The sequence below is a fragment of the Brienomyrus brachyistius genome, chromosome 21 (genome assembly GCF_023856365.1).
Source record: "Brienomyrus brachyistius isolate T26 chromosome 21, BBRACH_0.4, whole genome shotgun sequence".
Classification (NCBI taxonomy): Eukaryota; Metazoa; Chordata; class Actinopteri; order Osteoglossiformes; family Mormyridae; genus Brienomyrus; species Brienomyrus brachyistius.
This window is the reverse complement of record NC_064553.1, coordinates 8,785,881-8,807,022: the sequence shown is the minus strand read 5'-3', so window position 1 is coordinate 8,807,022 and position 21,142 is coordinate 8,785,881. Positions and strand designations below refer to the sequence as shown.

Genomic DNA, 21,142 nt, shown 5'->3' with positions numbered 1-21,142 from the left:
GAAGATAGTAGGAAATGAGTCGACCAATTAGCTGGGGCCCTAAAAGACCCAATGAGACTTGGGTTTCTGCGTTGGCCTGGTGCCCATCTGACTCATTCAGGCCAGGGATCACAGAGAAAGGAAGGGGAGAGACAACTGTGGAAAGGGAGGGAGCGAGTGGAAAGCCAAGTGAAGAATTTAGGTTCATTCATCATACTCTGCGCGGCCTTGTGTTCAAGTCAATGCCTGTCTAGCCCTAAACTTTTTAATTCACATATGCACAAGCTGATATATGGATAATTAAATACTGGGAATATTATATTAGAGGACTAAATTATACATGTACACAATCTTAGTGACTTGCTTTGCAACAATCCAGAATAGCACCATAAAAGGAAGGGATGTGTTTATGCAAACTGAGCTACTGTCCAACTCTTACTATATATGGGCGTAGATATTTAACTTTGCTCAAGGGTAGAATAGCAAGACTCCCCTGCATCGTCAGCCACCGTCCTTCGGTAAAAGCACCACCTTTCACAGACAAAGACACGGACAGCCACAGTTTGCCAACATACAGCCTCTCCTCTCCAAGTGGGCCAGAGCACCCACTTGGTGCCACATAGTGGCAGGCACAGGAATTGCATGGCATGACCACCACTCCCCCCCCCCCCCCCCAGGCCCCCACCCCGCCAGATTCCCACAAGAAAGCAGATTCGTCAGAGGGAGAGGAATGTCGGCCTTGTGTTCGCCATGGTGACGCTCTGTGTTTAACCTCGCCATATATAGGTTCTGGGCGGTGAATTTTCCAGCAGTACGCAAACAAAGCAAGTATTACAGCTACCAATTAAACCTCACTCATACCCCCCCCCCCTTCCCAGACACTAATCGTAAATTAACTGGTTTCTACCACAAAGCAGGATAATAACGCAAATGTGAAACAAAGCTGTATTTCCTCATAGCCACTATGCTAAACGGAACAGCAAGCGAGGCACAATATATTTTTATAATTAGAATTAGGTATTGGCTGTTTTTTTCCCCCCCCCTCGCAGCCGTTTTCTGCACTGCAGGGTTTTTTGGTATTGTTAATCAACAAAAAAAAAAAAGAAATCTTTAATTAACCTTCCTGCTAACTAAATGAGAGCTGGAGGATGCTATTTAATACCGCTTTGTGCATTAATCCGGAAAGAAAGCGTCTATTATTCGGCCCTCATTAGCATTTTTGTTCTTTGCGCCTGCCTTTCAGTTTAATGGGTTGCGTGTGGCGTTGCAGCGATGAACGCCGTACGGCGAGATGTAAGCTATGCATTCGGCTACTGGGTGCGGCCCTATTGTGATACTGTTCGGTAATGTATTTAGTCTAAAATCCGTCCATTAGTCTGCTCCTCCAAACCTGCTTACTCAGTGCAGGGTCATAGTGAGTCTGTCCTAGAAAGGACAGTGTTGATGGGATGCTTATCTGTCAGAGGACGAAGACCCCCCCCCCCACACACATACACACACACAATCATAAGCTAAAGGCAATTTGAGACACAGATTCATCTAACCACATGTCGGTGGAGTGCTGAATGAAACTGGGTGAGCAGAACCTCTCGCACGCTGGGACGACCAGGGACAGGAATCGAAGCGCACGATACTAAGCACTAATGCTAACCCTCAGCTTAAAATACTCCACCATGAAATAATAAATTATCGTAATACATTTGGTGCGTACGTCTCCCTAGCTACATAAAAAAGCATGTTAAGGTACATAGAAAAAAGCACGTTAAGGTACATAGAAAAAAGCATTTTAAGGTACATAAAAAAGCACGTAAGACCTTGAGTATCAGCTAAGGCTGAAAAAATGCTAGCGCTTTTATTCTTTAAATCGCAGCATTGCTGGATTAATTTTATCAAAAAAACCGAATGCACTCAAAACACCAAAGGCGTTCCAGGGGGTTGGCGGCTGGCGAATTAGGAGAGGGAGCAGGGAAAGGATCTTGAACACATCCTTTAGATCCTGAGCTGCAGGAGAACTGGGTGGAGGCAGCACCAGCATCACAGCTGAGAATGTGAGAGATGCGAGATCACTTTGTACCTAGATCCCATTCAGAGCATGGACACTAAATACATATCCCATCCTTGACCTAAATGATATTGAGTTAAGGGTTCGCAGTTAGCTTGTTAGAGACAGTACTGGTAAACAAACTTTGAAAGAAAAGTATTTTAAAGCAGAATACATAAGCCACAAAACTCACTCTTGGCTTGAACCACCTCCATACTTACTGCAGGAGCCACCAATTGTGAAATACTTGTCTTTTTTTTTTCCTTGTTTAATCAACTGGCCACAAACTTCCGGACAGCTGACGTCCCTTAAGTGCTGGCAGGGGAACGGTGGTAAAAATAAGCCAAGCCTGGGACTGTACTGCGCTCAAAGCAGGTCAGGAGCAGAGCTGCTGTGATGTATCCAACCATGGTACAGTGGTGTGAGAGTCTGGCGTGGGTCACCTGTCCCCATTTCAGGTGAAAGCATGAGGCTTCCTTTGTCTAGGTGAAGATGCCTCATTTGCCCTGCTAGAGCCCCCCAGCGACTGTTGAAGTTCAGCAGTATACCCCCCCCCCCAAAGTTTCCAAGCTTTAACACATGGCCTGACCTTGCAGACTCCCAAAATGGTGCACCATTAGTGGCATTGTGACACTTGGCACACCGTTAAGTGAAATCCCCCCCCCCCCCCCCCACCCCGCACCCCAACCAAGGATTTAAAGGCACAATGATCCGATTGCTTGAAAGCCATTGGAAATTAGCTTTTATATGCCACTTTTTCTGGGCTCCTTAATAAGTCTTAAACCCATAAGTAACATTGTTCTGAACTGGGCTCTGTAAGCCACCGAGACCGCATGAAAAACGGCAGCGTGGCAAATTTTACAGAACGTCCAAAAGACTTATTTTTAATCTGTGTGAAATAAGCAAAATCTTTTTTTAAGAGTTAAGCAGAATTTGTTTTCCATCTGTGAGCTGATGCGCACACCATCTATTCCCAGAGGCCAAGAAATATCTAAAGGCTGAATCCATTGCAGGGGGAACAAAAAAACCTTTATTTGGCCCCATCATCTGTTCCCAAGCATTCGTTACGCATGTCACTGTCACAGATCATTTTAACCTCTCACCTGACCAACAGATCAAGTGATACATAAGGTCTTGTGTCACTCCTGTTCTACTGAAAAGCAAGATTATGATGCGTTTCGCTCACACTGATGGGGAAATCGCACTGGTCCACCTGCAGGAGGGGGGTCCCTTCCTCAGTCGCCCCACTCAGACAGCTCTCGTTTTCCAACACAGAGGGCTTAGTGACATGCATGTTCAGCAGGAGTCCACCGCAGACGCGAAGGGAAAAGGAGTAAGCAGCCCGCTTTGAAAATGCCTTTTTCTGTAGAGATTTATTGATCCCAGGATCTCATCTCAAAAAAAGAGGGCTGGCGAAATCAAATCCAGGAACCTGCAGTTTTTGTTATGTGTGCGAGTGTTTTTCGTAAGCGGTTTTATTCCGAAGATCCATAAGTCGGCGGGTTTCGGCAAAAACAGGCCCGAACGGAGAATCGGCAGACAAATTAACGCAGTCAGCAGATCGCGTCGACGCGGCATGACCGTGCCTCTCTTCGATCCGACCGGACTGTCTCCTAAAATGAAATGCGTAACTTTACCGATAGCATCCGTGCTCAGACGCGTCACCCTGGCTGGTCCACCTCCGCACCCTGGCAGAGTAATGAAATACAATAATGAAATATGTAGCTTCCCAGCCTCGCTGGCGGCGGGCGGGAAAAATATGGCCACACTATATGTTGCAGGCTTGTCCGTCATCGTAAGAGTTTTGTTTGTGACTTGAACAAATTTGTGAGTGCCACAGATAACAGCTTGATAAATGGTACATTCCACCTCCTGCAATAACCAGCACATCCTTATCGGCAGTAGTGCCTCCCGGACACGTTAGATTGTATTATGCGATATTATATCACAACACAGCTGAGCCTATTAACACTGGGCCATGTGACGAGCAGGCAGGGTTGACAGCGCACTTCAACAAGAGAACAGGACAAATGGGTCTCCGTAATCCCATCCCCCTCCCCCCAAATTTATTATCGCATATCAAGTGGTTCCCTACAATAGCGGGGAATACGCAGATAGAACGATGTCCATTCGAAACATGGTTATTCTCTGAAATTTACATTAAATGTCTTATCTCAGCCGCTAAATGCCATTACCGATCTTCACAGTTTAAAATGTGCAACTCAGGAATGCATGCACATTAGGACAGCCTGGCATGATGTTTTTTGGCTGGAGTAGGCGACACCCACATCACAGAGATTTTGGCGTAGCGGGGAAATTCCTCTTATTGGATATCAGACCACCCACGAGGGGCCTCCGAGAGAAAATTTTATGGAAACATTTGTGGTTGATGAACCTGCTCTTGTACTTTTGAACAATGCCTTCTCGCCGGTGTTCTTGTCACTGTTCGGTCGGATAGTTTCCCTTGTAAAAAGCCAGATTTATTCTGCTAAATGAGTCGGGTAGCAGCGCCCGACAGTGATCTATGTTGAGATGAAGACATTTAATAGCACAAGTCTGTGTTTTAGCTTATGTGGCTACAAAATACAGAAAACATTATGGAAATGGCTCTGCTTATCTCTCGGCTCTTAAGCCCGGATATCGACAAAGTCTCAATGATCTCTTTGGTCATGTTTGGTTTCACTGACGCTCCCGCTGTGTTTAAAACTGACAATGGGCTTTTTGGGGAATCGGTCAGATCTTGTGTAATACTGACCTGAAACTATCAGTCATAAGGTCTGGAATGGTGGTATAGGGCCAGGAACATAGTAAAATAGTCTAGACCCTGAGAATCAAGAAGATATATATATTTTTTTAGTTAACAGGAGACTACAACCCTCACCCCCCCACCAATAAAACCGGAGCTTGAACAACTGGCCAAAGCGCACAGATAAGTAAAGCAAGCTGTCGTTGTCAGTCCCCGCCACATTTCACGGTCCGAATAAAACATCCCCCCCCCCCCCCTTCCACGTGGCCCTAACCTAGAATGGCAGGCGTTTGCTATCACTTGCTAAGGACATATTGCAATTTATGAGTTGCCAGGATTCCTTTATTAACCAAATGAACAGGAACGGAAGAGCAATCACAGACAGACTGGACATGGACACAGTGGACTCGCTGTCAGACAGTGGATATTTTCTAAGGGGGGGGGGTCAGGCGTGCAGTCACGGGCACCACAAGTCGACATCATCACAGCTTAGACTTGCATAGATGCAACACATCCAAAGAAACCACTAGAAGCAAATTAATCAGCCAAAAATATTTCGCTCGATATTGAATATTTGACGTCTATGCATTGATATAGTCAGCCGAAAGCTCCAATAAGGCAACAGATAACGGGGTAACATATCTTTACTGGGCTTTAAAGAAACTCACTTGATTCATGTCCACTCCTCTGCGCCTTGTTCCATAAAAGGGGGGATCTTCGCCATATGAATCACAGCAGATCCATACTTAGAAACCAATGTCATGGTTGCATCAAGGATAAAAGATCTTTATTTGACGTTGTACAACTGGGTTTCACACGTACGATGAAATTTATCGGCAACTTCCGCAACATAAATAACATAGATACCTTAATATATGTATTTACATATGTCACACAACATAATCTGTATGGAGGTCGCAGTGCCTTCGAAGGTCTGATTTCCTCGTTGGACGACTGATGTATCTTTGTTCTGTGCCATGTTTACATATGCTCACATGGACTAAAGATTAATACTAGCAGACCATCTGCCATGGACCCCCCCCCCCCCCCCCCCACAGACCCTCTTCATAAAGAGACTGCAGTCAATTGAAGCATTGACCAATGTGGTTCCATTATAAATTTCTACTGGGAATTACCTCACTCCTCAATATATAAGGCTGCAAGTAAAAGCCTGATTCATACTGCTGCAGCCAACAACTCCCCCACACACCCTGCGCTTCCACCCCCAGCTCTGTGCGCATTTCAGTTCCATGCAATGCAGTATATAACCTGCAAAAAAAAACTCAAAAAATCATAGCCCATATGACTGCAGGTAACCCTAAACTGCATCACTGCTTTCAAAACAAACAGTGTGCACTGACTCGAAGGTTCAGTAAAAGACGGTCAACGCCATCAACTGAAAAATATCACAGGCATTCAGAGAGGATGCTTTGGGGAGACCGCGAGCAAAGCAGGACAAAGAAATACAGGTCACGGAGACTCAGGTGAGCACCTTCCCGGAGAAAGATTCCCTTCTAAGCACAATGGAGATAAGCCCGTCTTTGAATAATTAATTACCAGACCGACAAAGAGTCAGGATAACCTGCAGTTATCTGAAAGAACATCAAACCGGGGCTTCGGGCTGGAAGACAAATCCGTACCACTTCATTCGCTCACAGGCTCCCTCTCTGCCTCTGCCGGCAAAAAAACTCAGGGAACATCCTGCTCGGCCGAGTTATTTCCAAGCTGGGGCAGTGTGTGGTTGAGCAGGCTAAGCCGCTGTGCCTGTGATCAGAAGCTTGCTGGTTCAAGCCCTAGCAGAACAGTCACATGTCCATGGGCTCCTAAGCAAGGCCCTTAGCCCCTCCCCCCCAGCTCCAGGGGCACTGCATGCTGGCTGACCCTGTGCCATGTCCCCTCTACTCCCCCCGCCCCTGCAATCTTGCTCTCAACCGCATGTGTCATTGAGGACTAATATCTTATAGCAGAGATTCTCAATCCGGTCCTTGAGGACCCCCCACGCAAACGCACCTGTCCCCACTGGAAGGGAGCAAAAACGTGGACTGTCTGGGGAGCAGTCTGAGAAACAATGGTTTATAGCAGTGAAAAGCCGTGAATGGGGGTTGTATAAAAGCAGTGTGCCACACGCAGTGCAGCGACGTACATAATCATTATGGGCAACAAGCCATTCTATAAGACACCTGCATGCAGAAACATCAGAAACCATCACATGCTCAACCACAGGAAACTCTACAGACCCCTTAGGGCCACTTCCATAAAGGTCAATACTGCTATAATTTGGTTTCCCATTGCACAGGCTTTTACATCAAATTTTAGGTTCTTTCGATTCACTGCGAAACAGCTTAGAGATGCGCGGCTCCTATTGATCGGGAAAGAGCAGTAGTGCTGAAAACGGCATACAAAGCAGATGAACATGGCTGTGAATGGTCCATTATGTTTGTATGCTTCATCTGAGCGTTACCCTTTCTGCTCAAATCAAGAGATACGACTCTGTGTCACCAACACATCAGACCCGACATGGCTGCTGAAACCTGATGTGCCAAGCACACCCTGGGTTCCCAAGTCAACTTCTGACAGTCTGCCGTGGTACTGGATCCTGAGCTAGTCTTAGTCAGAAGGTTCCCATCGCGACTGAAAGCTGGGATCTGACTGGAAACACATTAGCCAAGGCAGAAGACCCCCGAGGAGGGGAAGGAATGTAGCAGTGGAATAAAATCAACATATTAGTGATCTACAGTAGCGCAGATCAACCCAAGAGGTCTTTAATGCAAGTCCAGTTAGTCCGGATAATATGCAGGCGGAACCAGTATACTGAGTCTGCTTTTCTATTGTTAACAATCTCTATGTTCATTACCGAGAAAAATTGAATTCTGTTTGCTGCTGGCTTGTTTAAAATCCAACAATGGACACCAACCTGAGAAACTAGAATTTAGGGCATATTTAAAGTCAATATTACAGATAAAATATAATGAGCTCTGTAGTTTAGCTTTTTAGCTGCAACACTTTTCCGTCATTCATTTATCCGAAAGCCATCTGAGACCGAGACAATTCTTTAGGTCCCTTTAACCCAAACAGGAAAACCTGCAATGTCTGGAAAGCACTTACTGAGTAAATGGCAAGAGACTGACACTAAATCTGGCTGGCAAGACTGAAAGATCCCTCATTTCAGAGAGTCTACCTTAAAATAGAAACAAATCCCATAATATCAGAAGGACCAAGGACAGATACATTGGCTTGTCGGTATGGTCTCCATTTGCCACCAATGCCCGTAAGAGCAGCTCCATCATTCTGTAGCAGAAGCAGAACCAATGGGATCTTAAGGGAGACACATTTACGATCGATCACACTTTAACGGAACAAGGTCACTCTCAGGTACGTCAGAATGGTTCTTCAGTCTCAGTAGCCATTACTGGCAAATCCAGTCCATCCTTCCATTTGATGTATGGTTACAAAACGACGAAATTAAACCTGTCAAAACAAGGGTAATGATGCCATACTTTGGGTACGGGGATAGGTCTCAGAGTTATGCCGGCAGTTAGGGGACAACATGGAATGGTACCGTGAAATTCTGACCTTGGGGAAGAGGGTGCAGTGGTTAAACGGGGTAAAATGGGGCTGCGGGGGTTTGGTAATGTAACACCAGCGGTGGCACACAGAGGTGACTGTCAGAGGACGTCCACGGGTACAATCAGAGCCTTTATGTAGCATGGTATCTCAGAGCCATACCCATTATGAGCCGCTTTGTCTCCCATCCCATTCTCTATTCTCCATCCCGCTCACTCTCTGAGAGTGTATTCTTCCTGCTAATGGACAGCAAAGTCTGAGGGAGAACCCACAGTCATTTAAACATTAATGCTCTTCCTGTTTTTTTTGTTTTTTTTGTTTTCCTGAAGGCCAGACTGCAGGAAGACACAAAGACAGGGGATACTGTAGAAGCTGGTGCTGCCTTTTTCACTCAGGAAGATTTAAGCGGTTGCGAAAACTGAACTGACACTCAAAATGTGAAAATATTATATAATATTATAATATTCATAAAGCATTATAAACGTGGCTATAAATATATATAAAAAGCCATAAACACATTATAGCTGTGCTTATTATGCATTATGAATGCATTATGAATACTTTATGAAGCTCTCACCTGTAATGCTTGATAGATACCTTCGTAACTCAGCACAAAGAATGCTTAACTCTTATACCCACCATGATAATGCATTATAAAGGTATCTGCAGTGCATTATAGACGAAAGCTTCACTGGAGAAGATGCTGTAATGCCTTATTAATTCTTAATAAATAATAATGCATTATGAAGGTATTCATAGTGCATTATAGATGAGAGCTTTTCTTTTTAAAGAGTTTTTTAGAGTCAAGTTCTGGTTTTTTGTAAATAAGCCTATAGATGGCAGTGTGTTTACGGTTCAGGTCTAACATGCATGCTTCGCATGACATTAAGGACCGCCAGTACACCCAGATAAAGTCTAGAACAAAGCACAGACATCACTCTAGGAACCCCCACGGACCAACCAGATGCTCGCCCTTCAGGTTACCTTGCCAGGAATCTGCTCCCTCTGAGCCGTCCGCCCGGGTTACACTATTTGGCCGTCTTGCATTACTGTGTGTCTGAAATCCAATTCCAGTGAGCCGTCGAGCCTTCATGGGAAAATGTGATGCATACGACTCGAAACAGTTAAAGACAAACAAGCACGTTTGATCTATGTGGTTATATTTCACTGCGCTGAGAGTGGATCTTGACTCTATCGCCTGGGAGCTTTTACACGCTACCATAAATTACGCCAGAATGAGAAACAGGGAGCAGGAAGTCACGGCTGCAGGACCTACAAATTAGACTATCGAAACATCACACCCACCACACCTCCCCAAAACTGATATAAGGTGAGACCGTTGGGTTTAATGCAGTCTGTCAGGTGCAAGACGCCAATCGGCCTACAATTAAACTTTTGTCCATTATCAATCCACCCTTGCATCCGTTTTCCAGACCCGCTTGTCCTATGCCAGGCTGCGGGGGGTCTGGAACCTATCCCAGAAGCGTTTAGCCATTACTGTACATGTGATTCGAGTTTTTTTTTTTCTCCATCAGCCTTAAAAATTAAAGGCATTGCATCTTTGGAAAACTTACAAATAACCTGGATTCTGAGTGTCGTGTGCTATTTGGAAAAAAGAGTGGAGACAAGAAGGCGGAGCTATTAGCCGTTATACGTGTGTGCATACAACTGCAGCAGGGTCTCTTACATATCAAATATAAACAACTGACTTCAAGGTAAGCTAGGCATGAATATTTAGCAGCATTAGGAACTTGCACATATGACAGATGGCCCAGATTATACAGACTTCTTCCCTGTCTGCCAGTAGCCACAAAGCCGGAACTTGAACATGAGTTCATATTAGGCAGATGGGTGAAAAATCTAAGCCAACTTAAAGTCAATCATTCCTTCCTGTCTGTGGAATTAATGGGCCAACACACATCTTTTCTTTTCTGAACAATACTCCTTAGTCACTGTTTTGGGAAAAAAAATCATTATGTCACCCCTTACACTTTGTTTTGGGGCTTTATCTAGGAACCTAATAGGAGTGAAAGGTATCCCAAGGCAACTGAAAGATAGCCAAAGTCGCAATAACCAGTGTACTCAGCTTCCTAATAACACCAGCAGGCGAGAGCAGTGTTTCCATAGCAGCCCCGGGATCCCTGCTGCCCATCACCAAGGTGTGCCTCTGCGTGATCTTTCACTACAGCATCCAGTCCCCAACAATGGAGAAATAAATTCTGTGGCAGCCATCGCCTTACAGCAAAGCCGGATCCTGCTTGCGGGCATCCTAGCAAATGCACGACACGAGCGAAAGAAGAGAGTCCGCTGTGGCTGTGAAGGGGTCCCGAGGACTCCTAACAAATTCGGTCACTACACCCTCAAGGACACGCACTGGCTGGTTTTGGAAGCCAGCCGGGGAACACTTAGCTGGGTGGTAATAAACACCTGACTGTTTGTCATGTCCTCTTCACCCAAAGAAGTGACAGGAGACATAAACAACCTTCTAACTAGATGCCACGCGACTCTCCATTTATGACCCCGACTGCTCAGGTGAACAAACCAGGAGGTGGAATCCAGGAAAGCAGCTCAGGAGATAGAACCAAGCACTCCAGCATGCTTAAGGCATATATAAAGCCGCGAGTGCACTGCTCCTGGTATGAAAACCCAAGTTACAACGCATCAAAGTCTCAGTATATTATTAATTGCATTCTTCATACTGAATTCGATTCAGTTGCAGCTCAGACGGATCTGGTGATGCAGCTTACACCATTTTCACAAACCTACTTAAAACCCCTGCCCTTTGCTTATCGTTGGCTTCTCCTCTCTCTTTTGGAATTCCTTTCATCCACAGCTAAACAAAGAGCTTTTATTTATCGGTCCCCAGAAGGAAAAAACATACCTGTTTTGCCTCACAATGCTTTATAGACAACGATGCCCCCCTTAAACTCTCCACTGCGAAACCGAACCTTTACTCATCATTTTATTACAGCATAAGTCCCAGCAAGTACGTTCCTTTTTATTCATCATTCTGCAATTCCCCTTTTCACTTCTACTCTGTGCCGTCTTCCATTTTAAAATTACACCTTCACTCAGTTCTGCCCTACACCTAGGGCTGGGCGATATGCCCTAAAAATGATATCATGATTTTTCGGAGATTTTCACAGAATCAATATTTATGTTGATATTCTAAAATTCATATATAGCACAGAGTAAAACACGGCAGGTGGTTTTGAGGTTTCCTGATTGCGACGACCAAATTGTTTTACTAATAGTTATGGAGTGTGTGACAGGTATAATGATAAATGATGCCAAGAACAGACTCGTGCCTTGACAGAAAGTAGTGCATTATAAACAATAATTATGCAAAACTAGCAAGTCTTTCAGCTGTACCTACTCACGACATTCAAACTGATGATAATCACAATATGATATTTTATCGACGTATCGCCCAGCCCCACCTACACCTAGAACCATCATTTCACTACACACTTACTTCTTTTTACACTACACCCTCACACACATCCACTCTGCACCCTAATCCACGAATACGCTACACCCACACAGACCCTGCACCCTCTTCATTACACTGCACTTTCATTCACTAGCACCATACGCTCATATAATCTGCTAGCCTGCACTCTTTCCCAGAACATCCCTATAAAGCTAAGTACCGTAACATGCATCTCCACCAAAATGCGTGGCATGTGGTTGACTCAGTGATTTGCTCGGTAATTCAGTCTAACAAAGCCTTCTACTTCCCCATAATTATAAACTCTCATTGTTCCGAACAAAAAAGCAGTTTTTTTCAGTCTCTTTCTCCTAAATTCCAATCCACCCCCCTCCCCCAAATAGGGATGTTCAAGTCCGCTATAAGCACCTATTACTGCGAAGCCATTAGCTTGTTAATCAAGCAGAAGCAGGATAATTGCGACAATCCGAGAATCGATGTCACTGTACATACACAACAAATCCTACAAGCCAGGGCAAGGTGGGAGAAAACTGTTCAGCAATAATTAATTCGCGCGTCGCGTTCCTGTCTGTTATCATTCATAAACTGCCTGTTAATGTTGATGTTTAACATAAAGTGAGCTGGATTGGTGCCCTTGGCTGAAAAAATAAAAACTAAAAATGCGACAAAACCAAATACTTCCATGGTTTAGGGCTCTCCATGTACACATTATTTCTGTTAATCCATCATTACTTCCTGTAAAGTATTAGTCCGATACCGATTCCCAGTAGAGAGATCTCATACAACTGGCATTGCATTTTCTGCTACATCATTACCCAGAGTTGTCCTCCACTCCCCCTCCCCCATCCATTTCTGCCCATAATCTTTTTATTGTCCTGCTCTTTCACATCCGTTATCCATCACCTAGCTACCAATTATAATACAAGCTTCCATTTAGCTCCTATCTACAAATGTATGTATCACATGACCCCCATTCATACATCTCAATGTTATCATTACCCGCCTCTAAACACACGAGCAGTACCCACCTGCTGTTGGATATATATGCATGCATTTGACTTTTAATATACTTGCAAACATGAATGGCTATGTCAACTGTAACACTTTAGCCTTGATCTAGACTGAATATTTCAATACATCACATAACATCCCTGTTTATCAATTATCCAAATTATCATTCACTACCAGTAAATCTACCATTTAAACACGAAATATGTGTCTATATATCAATAATCTGAAATCTGAAAAATATTTAACAATCACCTATATATATCTAGACAGCATGTAGGTCTATCCATCATTTATATATTTATACAATTTCCATATATTTCCCATTTATACATACATGATGCATCTACCATATATTTATCCATAAACTCATGTTGTTCTGCCAATCGCATCCATCTTTCACGCATCCCTTATATCAGGCCTCATGTCAACTCAGACAGACTGCTGAGCGCCTGTAATTTTTGCCTTGAAACTTCTGATTACCGTTTTTGAGATGGGCTTCCCCCCAGTTAGCAAATTCCCAATTAGCTAAGTACCTGTCTCAGACATTAAGCTCCATTCATCAGCAATCTCATCAAGCGGCTGATGGCGACACTCTGCGCAATCTAATTCCAGGAACGAAAACAGACAGGCTTTCATCTCGACCACAAACAAGACTCGGCGACAAACAGCATCATTAGCGGAAGACGTGTGAACCAGAGTAGGGGGACTTCGGTTGAATAATACTGTTAACAATGAACGAGATGCAACAGATTCCTCCAAAAGTTAAAAACTCATTCCTAGGTTCCCTTGCCCTAACAGAAGTCAGTCTGCAAAACGGTCCCCCTTCAGAGATCTCCGCTAGGAAACGTTTCTGTTTTAATGTTTGGTAGAGCTGAACTTCAGTATTACGGCACGATGTGTTTTGGTCGTATTATCAACTGGAGCAGTTTGCTGGCCCTCTGCTTATCGATTGGGCTGCTGAGCCGTACTAAGCAAGACCTTTCACCCTCTCCTTTCCATTACGTCTTTCCTGTCCGCGTTGGCTTCAACTGACAGCTTATGAGATTTTCAGTGAAAAATATTGCCTTTGCCATCTACTGTCCGGTTCCATTTTTTTTCCCCAAAGAAAGGCTTCTGGGAAATCTAATTCCTTAGATAAGACAATGTGCTTGACTCCCCTGTCTGGATGCACGGAAGCCTTAACCAATCCTGCCAGTCAATATAACCATCCATCTCTGTACATCCACTGCGTAACCGTGGAACATGTCAAACCCATTAAATCGTGAGACCTCTTGGCACTGGGACCTATGGTCCATCACTCTACAGACTCTGCCCAGTGGAGCAAATCGAGGTTGAAACTATTCTAGGGATGTAGCTGACAGAAGAAAATAAATAATGCATAAATACACACAAAAACACACACATTGCGGCATAAAATTCTTAAGAAGATTTCTTATCACCGTTTCCCAGCCCAGTTCTCAGGAACCCCGAGACAGGCCACATTTTTGCTCCCTCCCAGCTTCCAGCACACCTGCACCAAGTATTCTGTGTTCTTGATTGCTTGATGGTCCGGTTCAGGCAGCTGGGAGGGAGCAAAAATGTGGCCTGACTCGGGGTCCCTGAGGACTGGGATGGGAGACTCTGATGCATAGCACAAACTACGTTAGATTGACAGACAAGAACACTTTTAGTGTGCTGATTTTTTCTCACTTTACTTTGTAAACTAATTTGGACAGTACCATTATCTTTAACAAATGTCCTCTACGAGCAAATACATACTTACTTGTACTTCCTTATGCTCTGCGTAAAAGGCGAGGGAGCCATATCTACCAGAACTCATGTGATAGGGTGTAATTTAACATCACTGTGTAAATTACATGCTGCACGGCAATATACAAAATGACTGCATATAGATTCTCGCCTGTAGACATTTACATGTATTCATGTGGCAGACGTGTTTGTCCAACATGTGTCATACGAGCGAAGAATGTCTACATGGGCAAGACTGTTCAATACATCTGGTAAACATAAAATTGAATTGAAATTTAAAGAACAAAAAGGACATGGATCGCGTAATCAGAAAGTGACAAGGGATAAACTGTTAAAACTAAAATTGTTAAATTCTTAAAACTAAAATTGTTAAATTAAACTAAAAGTTTATTTTTTTTTCCTTTAATACACAGCAGAGTAGCTCACACTTCTGCAGGTGACTCACTGCCTGTAGGAGCACCCTGGGAAATGGTGGGATAGTATGCAGTGCCCAGGGTCTAACACAGACAATGCCAGCAGTGGGAGCCAGCTGATACCCCTCCGGGGGCAGTGGGGTTACCCACCGAGTCACGTGGGCGGGGTGCAATTCCGGACGTCAGAGTGATAGATTTGCGGAGGCTATTGAATCCAACCGCAAAAGTGGTGTGGGATTAACTTTCAGCAACAAATTTCGAGAGGTGTAACCTTTTAATCACTTATGCAGCATATTGCGTTTCATTTATTTCAGCTTGCGGCAGAAAACGGTGCATTGGTTTTGACAAAAAGTGCTTCCTCATACCTGATACCAAAAGGTCAGACCTTTTGAGGTTGGATTGAATAGCCAGTTGTGACTTAAAAAAGGGGGATAAAAGTTACCTGTCAGTGCCACCATCAGCAGAGCTGCCATGATTTTATACTGAAGGAAAGGCTAGATTTCTGGATGAATAATTTTAATAAGGAGAGACACTGCTGTGACTTTGCAACGCATATAGGTGATATGAACGGGATCTCCCAAATGACTCGGCGTGTTGTGTTAACAGACCCAAGCGATTATTAACATGTCCGTCATCCGTCAGACACCCGTGTCTTTGAATGAAACGCAAATCGGTGCCCAATTTCCGAATCGATCAGCGTCTCCAGAATCCGCACTGGAAGCCGCGCAGCGCCTCCACTGACAACTACTGCAAATGTATCGCTACAGGAGATATAGTTTAATATATTGTTGTTCGTATCCCATTCAGGCGTCGCCTAATCCTTTGCTCAGCTTGGATGGATGGATAGATAGATAGATAGATAGATAGATAGATAGATAGATAGATAGATAGATAGATAGATAGATAGATAGATAGATAGATAGATAGATAGATAGATAGGCATGAAAGCAAGCAAATGGACATTTCTCGTTGTGCGTCTTTTGCAGTTACAGCGCGTTAAACAAACCACTGGTATAGACTCTGATCCGGCTTCTAAGGAAAACCTCTGTGTCAGTAACCCCGCTACTGTCGGATAATGACAGAATTTTATGTAACAGTCCAAGATCCGCACTTTGACCGGCGCCTTACTCACACCGCGCTTCCCCCCTCATTTTCAAGCTTCCTTCTCGGGGTGAAACATGACAAAAATACTTCTTTTGATATTATCTTTGCATTGAGGATGCACTGAGTTAACCGCCCATTGAATACAGCGCGCGTTCCCTCGCTTTTTTGCCTGCCACACGCCCAAGAATATAATATAGGCCTATTTTCCACACACACGCACACACACACACACACACACACACACATATATATATATATATATATATATATATATATATATATATATATATACACACACACACACAGGAAACGTATATGATTTAATAACCAGGACTTGCACACACCATATGGACTGAAGCACAGGCTGCCACACCTGTAACCAAGCCAAAGTCAATGCGTTACCTGCAGTCCTACATATTCCCACTCGATTTCATTGCGCGATGACGCATTCTGTGAGATTATTACATAAAGTAACGGTGAAGTATTACATTAACACTAACCTTGCTTCGCTATCGGCGAAACAAAATGTCAACTTAGTTAAATTTTCCCGGATGAAAGCAACAAAACTGTAGAAAGCTGAGTAGCCTAAACGTGACTTAATTTTAATGTCCATAAAACAGGTACTTGAGTATCTAGTAGTAATCTTCTCCATCACTCCCCTTTTCACTTTAGTAATATTGCATTATTTCATTTCAAGCATTACAAACGTGCCTTTCTTGAGTCGGTGATTTGCATGCTGAAATACTGCGCATTGTAAGATTCATTTAAAGCGCAACGGCAATGTGGCCAAACGCGATGCTCACGATGCTCTGGACATAATCGGATCTTTCCTCGCAAAGTACACCACGCTATGAGAGTGTATTAAAAAACTGGTCAAATACTTCTATGTAATATGTTTACTCCTGCTTTCATGTAAGGTCTGTCCCAGGATGGGTGCCGACCAAACCAAATCACGTAATTCATCTTGATTATTATACGACTGAAAATCGTGAAATTACGTCCGACCACATGAAATCGATAAAATGATACTGGCTAGAATAAAATGATTAAGTCCAGCTGTAACTGCAGGCAGACGGGAGCGTCAGGTTCGCCCTGCAGGCACAGGAGAGTCAACCAGCTGCCAAAGTATCCAGCGGTACCCTGGTTCTTCTTTAAATTACTGACAATTTTTACGATTTCATCATCTCCGGCATGGTAAAAAAACAGTAGGTTTATCCAAAGCAAAACAAGAAATACAATATCTTACCAAAAAAGCTTGCTTGAGATTGGACAATTACATCTGACCGTCACCAGCGTTATATCTATTAAGGACTTGACGATGCTACTGATTTTACCAAAAAGTGATTTTAATGTCTCAAAATACAATTAAATAATTAAATATCAATTAAACTGAGCAAGAGAGGGGAAATGAATTCTTTAATTGTCCAGCTAAAAGTAATGAAAATGGAAAGCGCATTTAGTAGCTTACTACAGCTAAAGCAGGGATCATTCTTCATTACATTTGAAAAGTTAAGACTAGTAACCATCGAAATATTGCGCATGCAGTTGAAGACTGATCAACCACGATAATCAAAAACTCCATTTACGAAACAGCAGGATTGATAGCCGGAAAATCACGTTTAAATCACTTTTCAAACGATGTTATCATATAACCACCTGGCAGAATGACAGAGGAATAACCGACCTTATTTATCCAATCAATGGTCTGTAAGACATTTAACTCTACGACCAGTTAAAGCAGCTACACGGTGCTTAGGTGCTGGCAAGCGGAAAACCGTGTATTTCCCCAGTGCTACGAGACAGGTTTCTGAGTATGAATCCAAAACTAACAATGAGAGCAGAATCATCTCCCGCACCGATACGGCGGTGGGCAGCCACATTCAACGCAGCGCTCCGTCTATTTCCCAGCCAGCAATAACACAGCGAAATACAAACAACGATTAACCGGAGGCATTAGTCCGATCTGCAGCTGAGTGCGATCCTCATCTTTACCTCACGGCAACATTAACTCGATGCCATTGATTTAACGCCAGCGTTGGATGCACCCGATCATAGGACGGACTTTTCACAGAGATCGCACCGGCTGCAAGCGGATGCCCAGGCTTTGTTAACCTATACTGCTCTCTTGTTTCTCGTGCTTAAGCATGGAGGTAGGTTTACCACTCACCCATAAACTGAGGGTTGCGCCCCGCATCCCGAGAAGCGCGGCACCGAGTTGCAGCGGGTGCGGTTCTCCAAAGAAGAAGCATATCAGATATAACCCTGCGCGCGTGTAATTCGCACCTACGAGGGTGTTCCTTACCTTGGGGTTAAGGATGCTCCTTATTAATTATCGTTGTGCATATACACATCGCTAGTCACGTCGTCCTATGAAAAAAAATCATTTATCACGTATAATAATCCCGCATATATCGGTTCTGCCGAAAATCCAGGCTGCCGGCTTCGCCTCGCAGAGAATACGGTTTAAAATCCCCCCCACAATATTGGTGGTTGCTGTGTGTGTGATACCACAGGACCGCTTCTCAGTTCCGCTTCTAGAAACCACAGCTGGCTGTGCTGGAAGCTGAAGGGTGATGTCATCGATACCCCCCACCCTTCTGTCCTTCCCCCTCTCTTTTTTCACACACACACACGCCCGCCCGCCACTCCGTGCTGACCCCTCCCTTACATCCCTTGACGTGATGCAGTCAGGTCTCTCGCAGCGTCTCCGGCAGCATCCGCAAGCGCATGTATTTCTTAAATGGACACTCAACGCTGGAAACGCTAAATAAATCAGACACGTCACAAATATAATTTGGACTAATCGCTCTAAAATGCGTCGAGCTTCTGTTGCAAGATTAATTCAGCCATCCGTGAGATGGAAGAAGGCAGGAAACACTTAAATGAGCCAATTACAGGACAAAAACATATATTTGTCTTATAAACTTACTTGAATATATAGTGTTGTAAAAATAGGTAAACATAAAACGACGTTAGAAAAGAAGAAATGTGGTCAAAACAAGTTAAAATGAGGATAGTCTGGCTGTCGTTGAGGTTTATTTCAAAAGCTACAACAGGGTAAGCACAGGTAAGACCGAGAGGAGTTAGAGCATCAGACTCCAGTCCTGGGGGGCCAGAGTCCTGCACATTTTTGGATTTTCCCCTCATTTAACACAACTGATCAAACCCCTTGTGCTAAATGCCACACAGCTCTTGAGCTGAATCATTTGAGGTGGAACAGGGAAATAACTAAAGCTACACAGGGCTCCGGCCCCCCTGGACTGGAGTTTGACACCCCTGGGTTAGAGGATATCTGTCAGGACAAGAGTCAGTAGGGGGCGATAGTGTGTCCTCCTCTCAATCAGTGAGTTTAAAACCATTTCAACATAATTTCACTTAATATGTACAATCAGGTGCATGGACTAAAATGCTAATTTAAGTATAACATTATATATATATAAATGAAATAAGGTGTTAATGACAAGCCAAAATAGCGGTAAAGTAGGTATTTAGCACAAAGATACTTGACTTTTTTTTGTTCCTGTCAAACACAGGAACACAACCTAGAATGACAACCAAATCAACACAGAGCTGCCTAGCAATCGAGCTTTGTCATGGCAGGTAGGAGTGAAAGGTCGATCTGCTCATTAGTTATCTCTCGTCGACAAAGGCAGCACCGTGTCCTGTAATGGAGAAGGGGGTTATTTGACTTTAAACGAGCAAAATGAGAGGTGGCTGGATGATTCTGAGTATATGGAGACAAGACATTGATCCTACTTACACCCAAAATTCCCTTCCTCAAAAGATCTTCATATTGAGTAATATTGACCCTAATTCTGCGTATGAAAACCACTTTGTACAAATATGATAGGCTGGTACCGTATGGTCTGCAGCTGGGTTCAGCCAGTCACTTCTACTCCAGAGCCAGCAAACGGCTATTCATTTGGTGTTCTGGCTTCTTTGCACCATAAATGTAGGGCGAGTCTGTTTGTCCAGCGTCTGTAGTTCGCCACTTGTAACGCAATCCTGAGTACTACCGTTGGCTGTAAAAGCGCGATCCGAAAACAAACACGTTCAACGGAAAGTCAGTCAGCGTACGTGACGCCGATTCTCAGAGCGCCTGACCCTTAAATCGCCGTCGTGCTGCCTAATGTTTGTTTGCTAACTGGGCACTCAGAACCCTTCCAGCTGTTTAGGAAGGAAGACATTAGACATTGGAACAGCCGGTAGCCAAAAGCAAAGCCAGGAGGAGCTGCAGATGCCAAATCGACTGTGTCAGTCGCACTGCCGAGGAGCCATAGAATGGGACAGTTGCCTCATTAGGTTGAGAGGGTTTCTTTCTAGAAATTTCTTCCTTGAGTCAGAGGCAGTGGATTGAATGATAGACTCATGAAACATATTTGTTCGTCTCTACATGCTGCAAGGGTGACGGCTCCAAACGCCCAGATGGCCCAGATTATCCTCCTATAAGGGGCAGAGAGGAACTCTTTAAGTCAGCCCCTCTATGAAGATGACACACACCGCAGACGACATTAGCAGCTAATTAGCCCACAGGCTAATCTTAAGAGCTTTGGACATGGGCCTGGTCATTTTGTATGCCCCTGAGGCACTGTAGCATATGGAGAACTTTTAGTCATAAAACATCGAAAATAGACAACCATCCACTCACTTATCACACGCCGTAAATCCGGCCCATGGCCAGAAATACATTTGGGGGAGGCACCCCTCCGAAGAGGGGGCAAGCTCGTAATTTTATTCAGAAGCGAACTCATAATTTTATTAACGGGCTATGTGACATATCAGTACCTAAGCATTTTTTTTTGGGGGGAGGGGCATTAAAACCTGTTATTTTACTACAAGGATAACTGCGTTCCATAGCTACTTCCAGGAGGACAGAAAATTCATCTTACCACACAGCCCAGTGCTTTAGGGTCACATGCACAGTAGTGGCTGCGTTGGGATGTGGACGTCACACCGACATCGACAGCCAGATATAGGGGAACTGAGCTGTTCTCACGTAGCCGCCTTTGCATACATGCGTAAGCGCGAAGAAAACTGAAGATACCCAATGTATTTATGCTGTAAAGATACTTTTAAAAAAGACC

General features: G+C 44.0%; 1 protein-coding gene across 12 annotated transcripts in view; it reads right to left on the bottom strand.

Annotated features, from left to right (window-relative positions):
• LOC125716397 (receptor-type tyrosine-protein phosphatase S-like) overlaps nt 1–18,657 on the bottom strand; it is a 135,062-nt gene extending 116,405 nt beyond the window's left edge. For 6 of the 12 annotated variants that reach the window (XM_048988633.1, XM_048988639.1, XM_048988640.1 and 3 more), the window contains exon 1: nt 18,361–18,656. The gene's annotated coding sequence lies outside the window, so the exon portion shown is untranslated. Of the gene's footprint in view, nt 1–9,314; nt 9,654–17,742; nt 17,837–18,225; nt 18,309–18,360 lie in introns of those variants that run through there. The other 6 variants (XM_048988643.1, XM_048988647.1, XM_048988644.1 and 3 more) reach the window with 5 other exon arrangements.
• Nucleotides 18,658–21,142: the final 2,485 nt, after the last annotated feature.